This window comes from Ambystoma mexicanum, chromosome 10 (assembly GCF_040938575.1).
Source record: "Ambystoma mexicanum isolate Mex_15411 chromosome 10, UKY_AmexF1_1, whole genome shotgun sequence".
Lineage (NCBI taxonomy): Eukaryota > Metazoa > Chordata > Amphibia > Caudata > Ambystomatidae > Ambystoma > Ambystoma mexicanum.
The window spans coordinates 1217443786-1217457693 of NC_090932.1; positions in this window are offsets into that span (position 1 = coordinate 1217443786).

The following is a 13908-nucleotide window of genomic DNA, read 5'->3' on the forward strand; positions in this document are numbered from 1 at the left end:
TTTTCGTGTGGAGGTGGGAGGAAAACCAGACCTAGAACTAGTGGTTGCTGTTAATCCGCTGATAACACTCAGCAACACATTTTCTGTTCTAGCTGATAAAGATGATTCAGCACAGAAATTGTATAAGGGCCCTAAAACATCATATGAGAAGGTAATGGCCGCCAGGAAAATTGGTTTAAAAGGTTGAAAAATAAATGGTAGATCTTTACCCACTGCAAGGGGAATTTGACAATAAGTGGTCCAGTCTGAGAGACACCATTATCTTCTGATTTTTCTGAACTCCCAGATATAGATGTTAGGGGTCTGTTAACAGAAATTAAGGGCCTCATCACAAGTCTGGTGGTAACCCTTAAAAGCAGCCGTAACAATACCATTCCGCCGGATCATGAATGGGCCCATATAGCGCCAACTGTAAAAGCTGGTGGTGCTATTACAGTCTGCTCTATTACATTCAGCGCCAATACAGCCAATGCTGTAACAGCCAGCCACACGAGGTGCAAACACAGCCGCATCACAAGTCCGTGGCCGACGTTATTAGCGCGGAAAACCTTCCAGCTGAAGAAATAGCTAAGTTTCAAAACACATCTGCTGAAATATCAAAGCATGTGCTGGTTGTTGCAGAACATTTTATAAATCAAGGCATAGGTGCAGCTAATCAAATGGCTAAATAAGGCACACCCCTACCCCAAAAACTGTTTCTCACACCATGCTGCCATTAGCCACTGTGAGCTGGGACAGGCAGTTGGTCATGCTGTGTCTGGAAGCAGAGAGGCAGGTGGCGCAGGCCATGGCATGGGTGCACGAGGAGGGGGAGGAGAAGGAGAACAGCTCAAGTCGGGCAGGCATCCATCCCCAGGGTCAGGCCCTCACACTGAACTCTCACTGACAAACTGTTGGTGACACTGTTCCTCCTGAACATGGAGATCACCACACAGCTGCTCACCGCAATCCAGGATGACATAGGGAGCAGTATTAACATCTGTACAGCAGTGCCCCAGTGCTGAAGCTAGTGTCAGTACTACAATGTATAGGTATAGGCGCCTCCCAGCATTCCATGGGCATGATGTACAGCATGGCACAGCCCACATTCTGTGCAGTATTATGCCAGGTGATGGATGTGTCACCTCCTTCGTGATGTGCAACACCACATCACACTGCCCACCATCCCTGCCCAGCTGAATGTCATGAAGGCACAGTTCTATGCCATAGCACACATGGACTGCACCCATGTGGCATTAGTGATACATATGGCCCATTAAGCAGTATACAGAAACCGCAAACACTACCACTCCCTGTGACCCGACCCCATCATCACCAACTGTTGTTTCCGCTACCAAGGTTACACCCCCGATTCCATGGTGCTACGGAACAGCACACTCCCAGGATACATGGAGAGGCACCGTGGACAATCGACGTGGATTGTGGGTGAGTACAACTGGCCGCATGCATGCGCTGCAGAGCACCTGAACACATGGGGAGGTAGGTTGTGGACATGAACACCGACTCAAAACATTGCATGACAAATGTCTGCAAGAGTTTGGCCCGTCCATCTCCCATACCAGCCTCACAATGCAGCCCATGGAGCATGAACATGTTGCACCCGACATGAGGGATGATCCCTTGTACACATATAGTAGGAACTGTAAACATCAACATGACTGCAGGTACCAGAATGCAACATTGAACCTAGCAACAACAACCCTATCAGTACCACTGACATGCACCCATGTACACCAATCCCACAATGGTGAACAACTGCACCCAGAATCGTTCAGATTGCCAATAGTCAACCCAGCATGCCCCATGCACCGGAACAATACACCCACACAGAACTACCACCATGTCGAAATCACATGTCACTGACAGACACAGCACGTAACACCAGCATGTAGGGGACAGGGTGCATGTAAATTGAAAACCATGCAGCACACGAGTATCACAGTATGCACAGACATAGGACAGACACATTCCACAGATTGATGCTGCATATACCTCAGGACGATTTCCATTTCCATGATACTGTAAATGTCCACCCCCCACATTACACAGTGTCTAATGGTTGTGTCTCTCCCCATGCAGATGACTGCTGATATCCGCATCTGCCTTGGTTTATGACCCCTGTGCTTGATCCCCAAACACTGCAAGAGACAGTGTGCAACCACTCACGCAGCAGGACCCACATATGCATTGAGCAGACCTTTGGCCTGGTAAAGGCACATTTCTTCTGCCTTGATCACACTGGGGGGGCACTGATTTACACCGTAGAAAAAGTTGGCCGTAATTGTGATTCTGTGTTGCATGTTGCACAATATCTGCAAGCAGGGAAATGACCTACTACTCCGTGGTGTAGACATGCCACCGGCAGAGGATGAGGATGCTGATCATGATGCAGTGGCTACAGTATACATCAACAGAGATGATGTCAGGGATGACAGAATTGCACGCCAGGACACAATGGACATTGTTTTCTAACAAAATGTACATGGCACAAGACTTTTACCACTGAGCGAGACCCACTATTGTGAATAAACACGGCTTTGATACAATCAACAATGTCCTCGCATTGATGCAGTTCAACAGATTTTTTGCTACCAACTTCCCAGCCCACCATCCACCTTCCCCCTCCCACCACCAACTCCCCTCCCTCCCCTCCACACTATCCCCCTCCCACCTCCAACTCCCCAGCACACTATCCCCTCCGCCCTCCCACCACCAACTCCCCAGCACTCTATACCCCTCCCCACTACTCCCACCACCAACTCCCCAGAACACTACCTCCTTTCCCCCCATCCACCACCAACTCCCCAGCACAGCCACTCAGGGCACGGCCACAATGTTATTGACACTTGTGATCTGCTACTCAATTGGCACTGGGAGTGGTCCCTTGGTGTGCCCTGCTGTGAGCCCTCAGTGGATGCTGTTGAACTGGAGGGTATTGACCATGGCCCATGAATGTGCTGCAGTGTGACCTCCAAGTGATGAGACCCCTTCACTCAGCTCCCTGAATCTCTGCCCATAAACAGTCAGGGCAGCAGTACTGGCATCTGCCTCCTCCTGGTTTCTGCTCATGGCTCTCACAATCCTGCGGGTGGCCCCTTGCAGGCAATCACGGATTGCCTGGAGGTGCTCTGAATGAGTGTTCCCAATGGCCTCTGTTTCCCTTTGTCACCTCTCCATCTCGTCCAGCCTCTGGAGGATGGTGGTGCTGGGTGGTGTGTGCTGGATGGGAGTGGGGCTGTGCATTGGGTCTGACATCCTGCTCCGGTGCTGTGGCAAGCCGGTGATGGTGATGGCTCTCAGGCAATTGTGCCCTTTGTCGGTGCTCTGACTCTGGGTTGATGGCCCCCAGTGACTCAACCATGGCCCTGCTGGAAGGTGTGGACTCTGTGTGGGACATTGCGCTGCAGGAGTGGCTGCAGTGGGTCTGGAGGTGCTCATGGTGGCCAGTGGTGTTGCTGTGGGGCCTGAGGTGGTGCCTGCAGGCTTGGCCTTGCTTTGCTGTGGCTGTGTTAGGCGTAGGCTGTGTGTGCATCTGTGGGGTGGTGGCTGCCCTTGAGGGCCTGGTGGCACCACTTCCAGATGGGTCTGCCCCCTCATCCACCTCTGATGCCTCTGATGATGTGTGAGTGCCTATAGGGGACATATGGAAATTCCACCAGGTATAAATAGTTCAACCACGTGCCTTGGCAAGCAAGACACATTTACAATGAGACAACGTAGGACCTCACACATTTTGACTGATTGGCGTGGCTGGTCTGGGGACATTGCATGTGTGTGGGGATGGTAGGGTGTCCATTTTGGGGCTGATTATGTGTGCCATGCATGCATGCATGTGGTCATTCATGGCCCCTCATCTCCTCCCTGGGTGCACACACCTTGTGGGTATGGTGTCTTCATTCATGGCACTGCCATGGCTCTATGGGGCACTGCTGTGCAGCCATCAGTGTTGTGCTGTGGAGTACTGAGACTGGATAGCTGCACCCATGTCGGTGTAGGGAGACATGTACTTCCATGTGGGTCATCTGCCATACCAACATTGGGCAGGCCAAGTGGGCACTCAATATGTTGTCGTGACTGCGGCAAGGTGTTGTGGTTACTCAACCACCACATTAGCTCTGGCACATTGTGTTACCGCAGGGGTGTGGTGTGCATTACACTTGGAATGGACACTTGCCAACCCTTCCCACTCCTGGTACACTCAGGTGTGCCCTTTTTGCCCTGCTCCATGGCTGATGTGGAGGGGGGCTCATGTAGCACCCCTTAATATTCCCCTGATTATACTGTCCAGCTGCTAGGTCTGCTGATCTGTGTCTCTGTCCACGGGGGCGTCTTGTGCTGGGCTGACATTTGTGCATAGACTTGTGTTGGGGGGTTGACTCCCCTCTTGCCTCCTGGCTGCTGACACCTCTGATTCCCTCAATGGCCTCCATGTCCAGAATGATGCTGTACTTCTCCCAGGCAGTCAGGGAAAGTGGTTCCACAGTCCCACCTCCAGTTGCCAGGGATTCCTGGCAGTGTTGGGACAGGAGTCCTCGCACTCTGCCCCTGAGATCATACCAGTGCTTCCTGCAGTCCTCGCAATCACAGGGAAGGCTGGACACCGCTGTCACCTTCTGGATAATGGTGTGCCAGGTGGTTGCTCTGCGCGTGCCCGGTGTCTTCCTCCGCCTGCTGCTGTACAGTTTGTCACTATGTGCCACAACCTCATTTGTGAGGGCCACCAACTGTCCCACACTGTACTTCAGTTTACAGAGACGATTTTGCCCCACCTTGCCCCTGGTTCTCTCCTGAGATATTTTGGTTAACTTGCAGGTCTGATGGCTTCTAGAAGTGGATATATGGATTGTCTTTTTCAAAAGGGCCGCTGCAAGCTTCTCATTTCGGCGATAAGGCAATTTCGGCTGGACACAAATAGCACTGGGGTCGGCAGTGTTAATGCTATTAGCACTTGTTTTCCAATGGTAGCCCTTATTTTGGCATAATTTCCACCAGGCACTAATAGCATTACCGCCGGAGTCGGGGGCACGTTCACGGCAGGTTGTGATGCAGCACTAAACTCACTATTTGCACCCGGCGGTAATAGGGTTGATATACCGCCGAACTTGTGATGAGGCCCTAAATCCCTAATTGTTGATAAATTGGGAAGTTGCCTCTGAGAATTGGTGGGCGAAATTAAAACCCTTAAAGACAATTTTGCCATATTATCATCTAAATGTAATGATAGAGAGCCCCAAAAGGGCCTGGGCTCTGTTTCTAATGGAAGAATGCACAAGGCCCTGCAAGGGAAAGGAAATTTAACATCAACCCTGCCCGTCACTTGTGATGATAAAAGGGTCTTATCTATGGGACAAGGTAACAGTGGTCCTGCCAGCTCTGAGAGGACGTCCCTTTTAATCCAAGACAGGACCATCAACACTAATGTATGCAATCAATGTCTTCCCAAAGCGCTTGTAAAGTGGCCAATATACAGCCTGTGGCTGAGAACACCGGTATATCTATTGGTGAAAGATCTGTAAATAGGACTGGTGAGGGGCTGAGGAATACAACTTTTGTTACCATGGTTAATGAAGACCCACATATAATTCCTTTGAGGATGAGGATTCATTGAAAAACAAATGCATCCATTGGATGAGATATGTAAGGGCTGCCTATCCATCATAAGATCAGACAAAGTAAGATGTATCCGGGTTCCTATGAAAAATGATTCTGCTGACTATATACAGGTCTTCCTTTGGTCATAGGATCTCGCCGATGGAATCTTGACAATTGATTTTCGAGCATTGCCGCCAAAGGGTACACCTATCTCAACTAGAACTAATTCCCCTATATTTAGCAACCAAGGGATGTTTCACACTCAGAAATATAGACATCTACCACTCTCTTCAGCCTGGGGGTCATTCATTCCCTCAATAAGTCAGTTGCCAGTGAGAGTAATGAAAGAAGTAGATGGGGGAAGACTTGGAAGATGTGGATTGACTGAGTAAAGACTCTACTACTTATGTAATGGACATTGGTTGTCATTCACTGTCTTAGAATATTGCTGGAATTGCAAAAAACCTTGAGTATTCAAGTTGGATTGATTTTGTGAAGGGCTTTCAGTCGAGATGACTGTCATGCAGTGATATCAAGTTGTTCAGGTACCTGCTAGAAAAGGCCCTAGATGTAGGCCAAGTGGTGGTCTCCTTTACTTAGTCTGTACTAGACTAGAAGATCATATAGAGGCGCTTTAGTATTTGGCTGTTTGCACTGGAGATGATTATTAAATCCTCTTGCTTAATCTATATAACAGACCATCTGAAGCTAATGGGTTGGCCTGGGTAGAAAAGATACAAGAACTGATAAACTCATGGAGGTGAAACAATCATATGAAGACCTACATAATCATGCCAGGTGACGTACATTTGCAAATGGAACCCATAAGGGAATTGGAGGGATTGTGGGAAGATCAGGATGGGGCCTGGGATATCCCCACCCTGGTAGCAGCACAACCAAAGAGGGTTCATCACTATTCCATTGATACAGCCAGAATTTTATATAACATGGAACTCAGGGCCTGCAATGGCCGTTCCTTAGAAGATCAGCCTGCCACCTTGATTACATTATGGTCTCGGCCAAGGAGTGGGCCAGGGTGAGCACATTTGTGATCCATGAAAGAATCAAAAGTGATCATAAACCCCAGAGAGTTTTCTTCAGCCCCAATAGGGACACTCCTTTATCAACACAAGCCTCAAACACAGTGGAACTTACAGCTCTTACAGGCCGTGCCCACAAATCAGTGAAATTGATTAGAGTGGTTGAACAAGGTACAAAACCAGTTATAGCTGAAGCAATTCTGGAAAATCTCCAAGTTATCTATTATCTGATTGACAACAATTTGGGACATTAGATGTCGCTGGAGAGAGATTGGGACCCAAGAGACTAACTCTTTACAAGGAGAGATACCTATACCAGTCTCAGATCAGCCTATTTCGGGGCAGTTTCCTGACAGAAATCTACGAGGTTATTATTGAAGAAAGCTTCACTTTAACCTTGATGACCTCTTGGTATTAATCAACTCCAACGCTCCAACTCAGTGACTGACTCTACGGCTGTGAACTGAATGGCTGAGATTAGGTTAAAATATTAGACACCATATTAAGATCTACTTTTCTTGTACAAACACCACAATCTTGCCCCGTTAAAGGTTAAAATATTAGACACAATATTAAGATCTACTTTTCTTGTACAAACACCACAATCTTGCCCCGTGGAATGAAACACAGATACAATTAGGAAAGAAACATGTTGGGCTTATAGCTCTTTTGGTTTTATGTATGTTGTTTTTGTGAATGAACACAAATAATTTGGAATGAGAATGGTATGAATGTGTTAGAAGTGGATGAATGGAAAATATGGTATGTCCAGTTTGAATTTGCACAGCACGAGCCACTTTAAAGATTAGGCGACGGAAGGAGCGTATTCTTCATTAAAGGTGTTTTGTTTTGTATAATACTACTATGATCTCAGTAGGTTTACTGAGACAATGAGGTGCAGATTAGATTTTTTAGTACTTTAGATTCTTACCATTATAATTTTTTATAAACTGTGAAATGAAGATTAAAATATGTATTTTCTCTACCCGTTGAACTGATGTTTTTTTCAATAATGGTTTGAAACATGACCACTGCATGAAGTATTTTCCTCACAGACAAAAAACAGCTTGAAATCACAAGCTTTTTGTTGTTGTTTAAAGGGTTAATCCCCTTTCATTGAGGGTTTGCTTGTGATTTCATTGAATCACCCTCAACCTCCAAGTGTAGCGATTTGGATCTGTTCAGACAATGCCTCTGATATAGAGTTAATGTCTGAATACAATAAGGTGATAGAGAATAAAGTCCCTCATTTGAGCTCTGCAGGGTTCAGATCCAAAGGGCATGCAGTAACTAAACCAGGCTGGTATGACAAAGCCTACAGGGAGGCAACAAGTAAAATGGTGCAATGTCTGGGTTCAGTTGGGGCTGCGGATAAGACAGAGCTCTCAGATTATATAGATCTGATAATAAGTCCTTAATTGCAAGGCAAAAGGAAGATTTTGTCACACAAAAACAAGACATGCTATTTAAGGCCTATGAAGAAGGGGATTATACCTCTTATTGGAAATTGGTAGCTGGTGAACATCTGAATGGGGATTTAACTCTCCCAAGTTGCATCCCGGCAGATACTTGGTGGCAGCAGTTTTCACATTTGTATGGAAATCTTAATGCGGGACAAAATAGAACATCTATTGGAGCCGTATTCAGAATGTCATTTTGGGGAAGAGACCCTCTTGTTTAATACAGAGTGTGGGATGTATTAACCCACTTATGTTCTGTGGCATCACTGTGTGCTGATGGTGACAGAATTATCAAAATAGCGGCAAAACCCATATGCGCGCCAAAACCTATGGAAATCGCAACACGAAAAGATGGCTGCCAAATCTACCATGCATGTTGTCAGTGGTGGAATGTTGAGCGTCCCCCTGAAACATGTCAGGGGGCATCCCAACAAGTAAAATTGGAGACTGCATGAAAAGCAGTGTTTTGCTGAAAGGAATCCAGAATCTTATTTTCAACTCCTTTTTCTCGGTTGCTGAAACTGCAGAATGCCGGTCCAAAACACCATCAAACATCCAATATTCTTGCTCGGTATTACTAGTCACTTCATTCAAGAAATCATTATGAACCTACAATGTCATGAAAAGCGGAATCTGTCATCAGAACATTCATAGCAAAAATGTGCCTGCCTGTGAAATCTCTCAAAATCTGGGTGCAGTACCAGCGGCCGCCTGTATGACAGCTGTCAGTGGATTGCATCATAAGGATTTAAACTTGTACAACTGAAATCTAATGTCTGAAATTTAAGTGACCTGTCATTGAGAGTAACCTAGGTTGTCACTATTTACATCTCATGGTTTAGAAGCAGAAATAAGTGTTATAGCTGTTTGTTTGGAAATTAGAAAGTTTATTTTAAACCAAGAACAAATTGCAACAAAATGGCATTTGAATTTAAGCCTGACTCCAAGCCAAACCAGTATAACAACTTCCCCCCACAAAGGCCAGGCCTTTCTCTCCATCAGGAACTCACACCCATGTGATGATTAAGGGGTGGGAGGAGAATGTGGGCTGCAGCAGAAGAGGACAATGGACTTCCTCTGGCTGAAATGATATGCAGAGTGTGAAGAGTCATAAACGGCCTCTCCCAGAAGGATGGGACGGAGATTGCTTCTCAGCTGCCAGAAGGAGAAGGAGGCGGAGACAGACAACCATTTGTTCATTCACAATGACAAAAATCAAATTAAAAAAAAAAAAAAAGACTGACAATTTACTGTGAAAAATATGTACACCCCCGACTTGTGAACCTAATTTTCTGCTGCACATTTTAAGAGGCGCCAGAACTCTGTGCTATGTTCTGGGAAGTAACAGGGGAAATTATGGTTTTGCAGCAAATGTATTTATGCCAAAAGCATGAAACTTCACACGCTTATGCCCATATACAATGCACACATTTGTGGGAATTTGCTCCGAAATTGGACCATGTGTTCTGGACAAAAAGGGCGGAATGCTGTCAAAAGCAGACCCAAGATCGTACAGCAATGGGCTTGGAAGAGTATCTACTCCACAAAATATGTGATCTATGTATGTTATTGTTAGAAAGGTTGCACATTTGTAAATATGAATTGTACTAAAAGTAGATTTTATGTTCAAAGGGACAAAGGGAGGATTCTCTGACTCATAAATGCACACCATCATGGTGACACCCTGTTTTCTTCTCCAATCAAGGGGGAGAAGAGATTCTAACCTATAGCCTGCCTAGGGGACACACTTAGGACAGTCCAGCACACACACCCCTTTACCATATGCATAAATAGAGAAAGCTAGGCATTGACTTAGGTGACTCTAATCCACGGATGCTCCAGCATGTGTGCCATGTGCACACTGCCAAACCACGCGCAGTGAGTTCCTTACTGCTAGTAAGTTTCTATGTCATTCTTATGTCCAATGGGCTGATATGAAGATACAATAATAGCGCAGCAGACTTCAGGACATCAACACATATTTCTTGGGGCAATATTTATGGGGGGCAGCACGCAATGAGCATGTTCTCCATGACAGTCCTATTCCAAAGAGCTAGTGCATGGTGGAGTGGCCCAAAGGATTCCCATATACCAAATCCAGGTCAAGCATCATGCTGTAGTTTTTGGTAACTAGCACCTCTGACAACCCCATCCTTCAACCCGGGATGAAACCAGAGACATGTGTTTAGGAGGAAGTGATTGAACAGCACCAATTATCATTCCAATACAGCTGTGCTCCATATGATCCACTTTGGTTTAGGAATGGGAAATGAGATGATGCACAACAAATGGGCCATACTGACCAATTGAACAGATTGCAGAGATGACTGAACGTACATAGAGGGCAACTTAAAAAATGGAGGGAATCCATTGTTGAATTGTCAAAGTCGTGCCACAACTAGCACTAATCAGTAGCAAGCATGAATCAAGCTATATTACCAAAGTATAAACCTTACCATGGTAAAACACCTCCTTAACTTGGTAAAAAGTGTTAGCACAAAGAAAGGGCTATCTAAAAACTACTATTTAGACAAATGATTTGAAAAAACAAATATTTTGAGAAACTAAAGTTCAGGAGACATAGCACTGTCCCTAATGTTAGAATCTATGTTCTAATGTCATAATCTATACATAGTTTCAGTGTGAATGTAGTGCCTATTTAAAGAGATAGCAACCATAAACCCAACACACTAGCCTCACAGTGTCAGAAAAAAACATAAATCAAAATAAAGAATACATGAAAATGATGTTAATGTGCAATTTTGACTGTTTAAAATTCCACTTTATCACCTCCTTGATATTTTATAAGTTAGCTTTAAAGGTGATAGGGCAGCAGTTTTAAATGCAATAAGGGATAACATAGGATCTGTTATCTATTTATCACCACCAACTCTTCCCTCACAAAGGGTTGCCGCTCTTTTTCCCTACTCAAGCAGCCATCCAGCCTGTTTTCCTTTGCAGATGGGGAGCAGGTGCAAGTGGATCTAGGTCACCGGCCCTTCCTGGTTTGCTGCTCTTTTGGCCTAAGCCCAGTCCACCTGTGCTCTGCTGGTTTGCCACTCGTTTGGCCTACGCCTCACCCACCTGGTGCCTTCCTGGTTGCTGCTCTTTTTCCCTACCTAAGCAGCCCTCCAGCCTCTTTTCCTTTGCAGATGGTGAGCAGGTGCATGTGGATCTAGGTCACCTGGCCTAAGCCCTGCCCACCTGGTTCCTTCCTGGTTTGCTGCTCTTTTGGCCTAAGCCCGGCCCACCTGGTGCCTTCCCGGTTGCCACTCTTTTTGCCTCCTTAAGCAGCTCTCCAGCTTCTTTTCTTTTGCAGATGTGGAGCAGGTGCAAGTGGATCTAGGTCACCTGGCCTAAGCCCCACCCACCTGGTGCCTTTGTGGTTTACCTCTTTTTTGCCTAAGCCCCACCAACCTGGTGCCCTCCTGGCTGCCGCTCTTTATCCCTACTTAAGCAGCCCACCAGCCTCTTTTCCTTTGCAGATGGGGAGCAGGTGCAAGTGGATCTAGGTCACCTGGCCTAAGCCCCGCCCACCTTCTTAGCCCTGCCTCTTCCTTTCTGCTCTTAACTCTTAGATCAAGGGCATCTCTCGTCTGGGTGTCTGAAGTGAAAGGCAGACGAAGAAAAGGGCAATTCCTGTCTGGGCCTTTTTTGACCAGGAGGACCCAGGGCCTGAACCCCTACCCAGACAGCAGGTAAGCATGCACCAACATGTGTTTACTCCCTCTGTCCCAACAGGCCATCCCCTTCTCGGGTCCCCCTGTGATGTTCTGTTGCACCCCCCCTTCTCGCATACAGGTGTTTCCTGTTTTGCTTGATTCTTCTACCCTGCTTCCCATCCTCCGCCCTTCAATACCCCCCCTACATCCTACCCATGCAGGAGTCTGTCTTGATACATTCTGGTTTCACCTTCAATGCCTTTTACCAAAGCTTGGATTTGACTTTTATTGACTTCATTCACTCACAATGTGTCATCCTCTCTCAACTCTCATGCTGGACCTCCCCTGCATCGTGTACTCATGGTGGCCCTGAATCATGCTGTTCCCATTTTCATCTTGAATCCTGGCTTGTATTTGCAGTTTTCTCGCAACATGTGTTACTACTGACTTCTGCAATTGTATTCGCTCTCCCATCTTGCTTCTTCACTTTTTCACTGCACACTCTGTTCTCTCCTCCTCCTCCTTTCTCCCTTTTCCTATCGCCTCCCCTTACTTTCTTCTATGCACATACTCTATCAGAATTGTCCTTGACCTAGTATGATAGCAACCTTGTTTGTCTCCACCTCCCCTACTTGTCTTCTCCCCCCCTCCAGCACTATCTGAAATGTCGTCAGGCCTAGTACGTTAGTGGCTTGTTTTGTTCCTCCCCTCACTTTCTGCATCCTTCCCCCTCACCTTTTGTTAATTTCCACCTCTACCAGAAATGGCGCCAGGCCTAGTAGGGTAGTCACCTGTCTGTTTCCATTTTCTTCCCACTCTCCCCCTCCCTTCCTTATCTGTGTCTTAGCTCCTGCACTATCTGAAATGTCGCCAGGCCAAGTAAGATAGTTAATTTCACATTCTCATTGTTCATGGCCTGTAAGAATGTCATTGTAATTTCCCTTGTTTCCTCCCTTACCTTGAAGCGCTTCGAAACACATTGTGTATAGGTGCTATATAAATAAACTATCATATCATGTCAAAAATTAGAGATGCCATATATTGTAACCCTTTATCAGAGCTTATACCTTTTAAATAAAGACATCACTCTTTGAACCAAATCTTATAGGATAACACTAATTGGACAATTTACTTAATATATTGAATGTTCAATTGACTGACTTCAGCATTCTATTATTTGTCCCTTTCACCAGTACCAATGTCAACATTTTTATCAACAACACACATACTCAGCAGCGTAGGTATTTCTCCATCTTCTGTGTCATAAGGGTGCTGCTTTGCTAATCCCTATAATTTTCTTTGGAGAGGCGCTCAAAGACCGAACAAACCATTACCTTTTGTCAATTCATGGTTTGTTGAATAAAGCCAGCTAGCACGTAGAACCTTGCCCACTAGGCAACTACAAGAACATCCTAGGAAATGAGGGACTTGCAGAGTACTTCTGAAACCTTGTGAACCATTTGCTGCATCAGGAGTCATACCTAGCATTTTCAAAACTGCCTACATTAAACCACTTCTCAAAGATGCCCCAGGAAACACAGACAATCCACCAACTACCGGCCGATATGAAACTGCCCTCTGCCAGCCAAACTGCTAAATCTCTATGTGTACAGGGTAATTCTGACACACGTGGAAACAAACCACCTATTAGACCAGTCACAAGTTGGCTTCAGGCCTATGAGAGGAATTGACTCCATACTACACTTTATCTGTTATGACCTAAAAAAGAACTCAGATTTCAACATCACATCTGCCCTGATTCTATTAACCCTCTCACTGGCATTTGACACAATCCACCAGGCAAACCTCATCAAAAGGATCCAAGAAGTAGGGGATAGCAACACAGCACTACAGTGGATGAAAACTTTCCTGACAAAAGGAACAGAAAAGCATAACTCTTCATGAAATTCATCAAGGGATACAGTCTTGCATGCTACAACTATGCAGATGATACTCAAATCATCTAGAAAACAAATACCAGTGAGCTCATAGACCAAACTCTTGTGAATTTCCTCTTACAAATCAGCATACGCATGAGCATTAACAGCCTTAAACTCATCCAGGCAAAACTTAATTTATATTCACACACAACAACCTCTCTAAACTACTGCATATATTGTGGCCCACTGAAATAGGAAACAGACCAGAAGCATC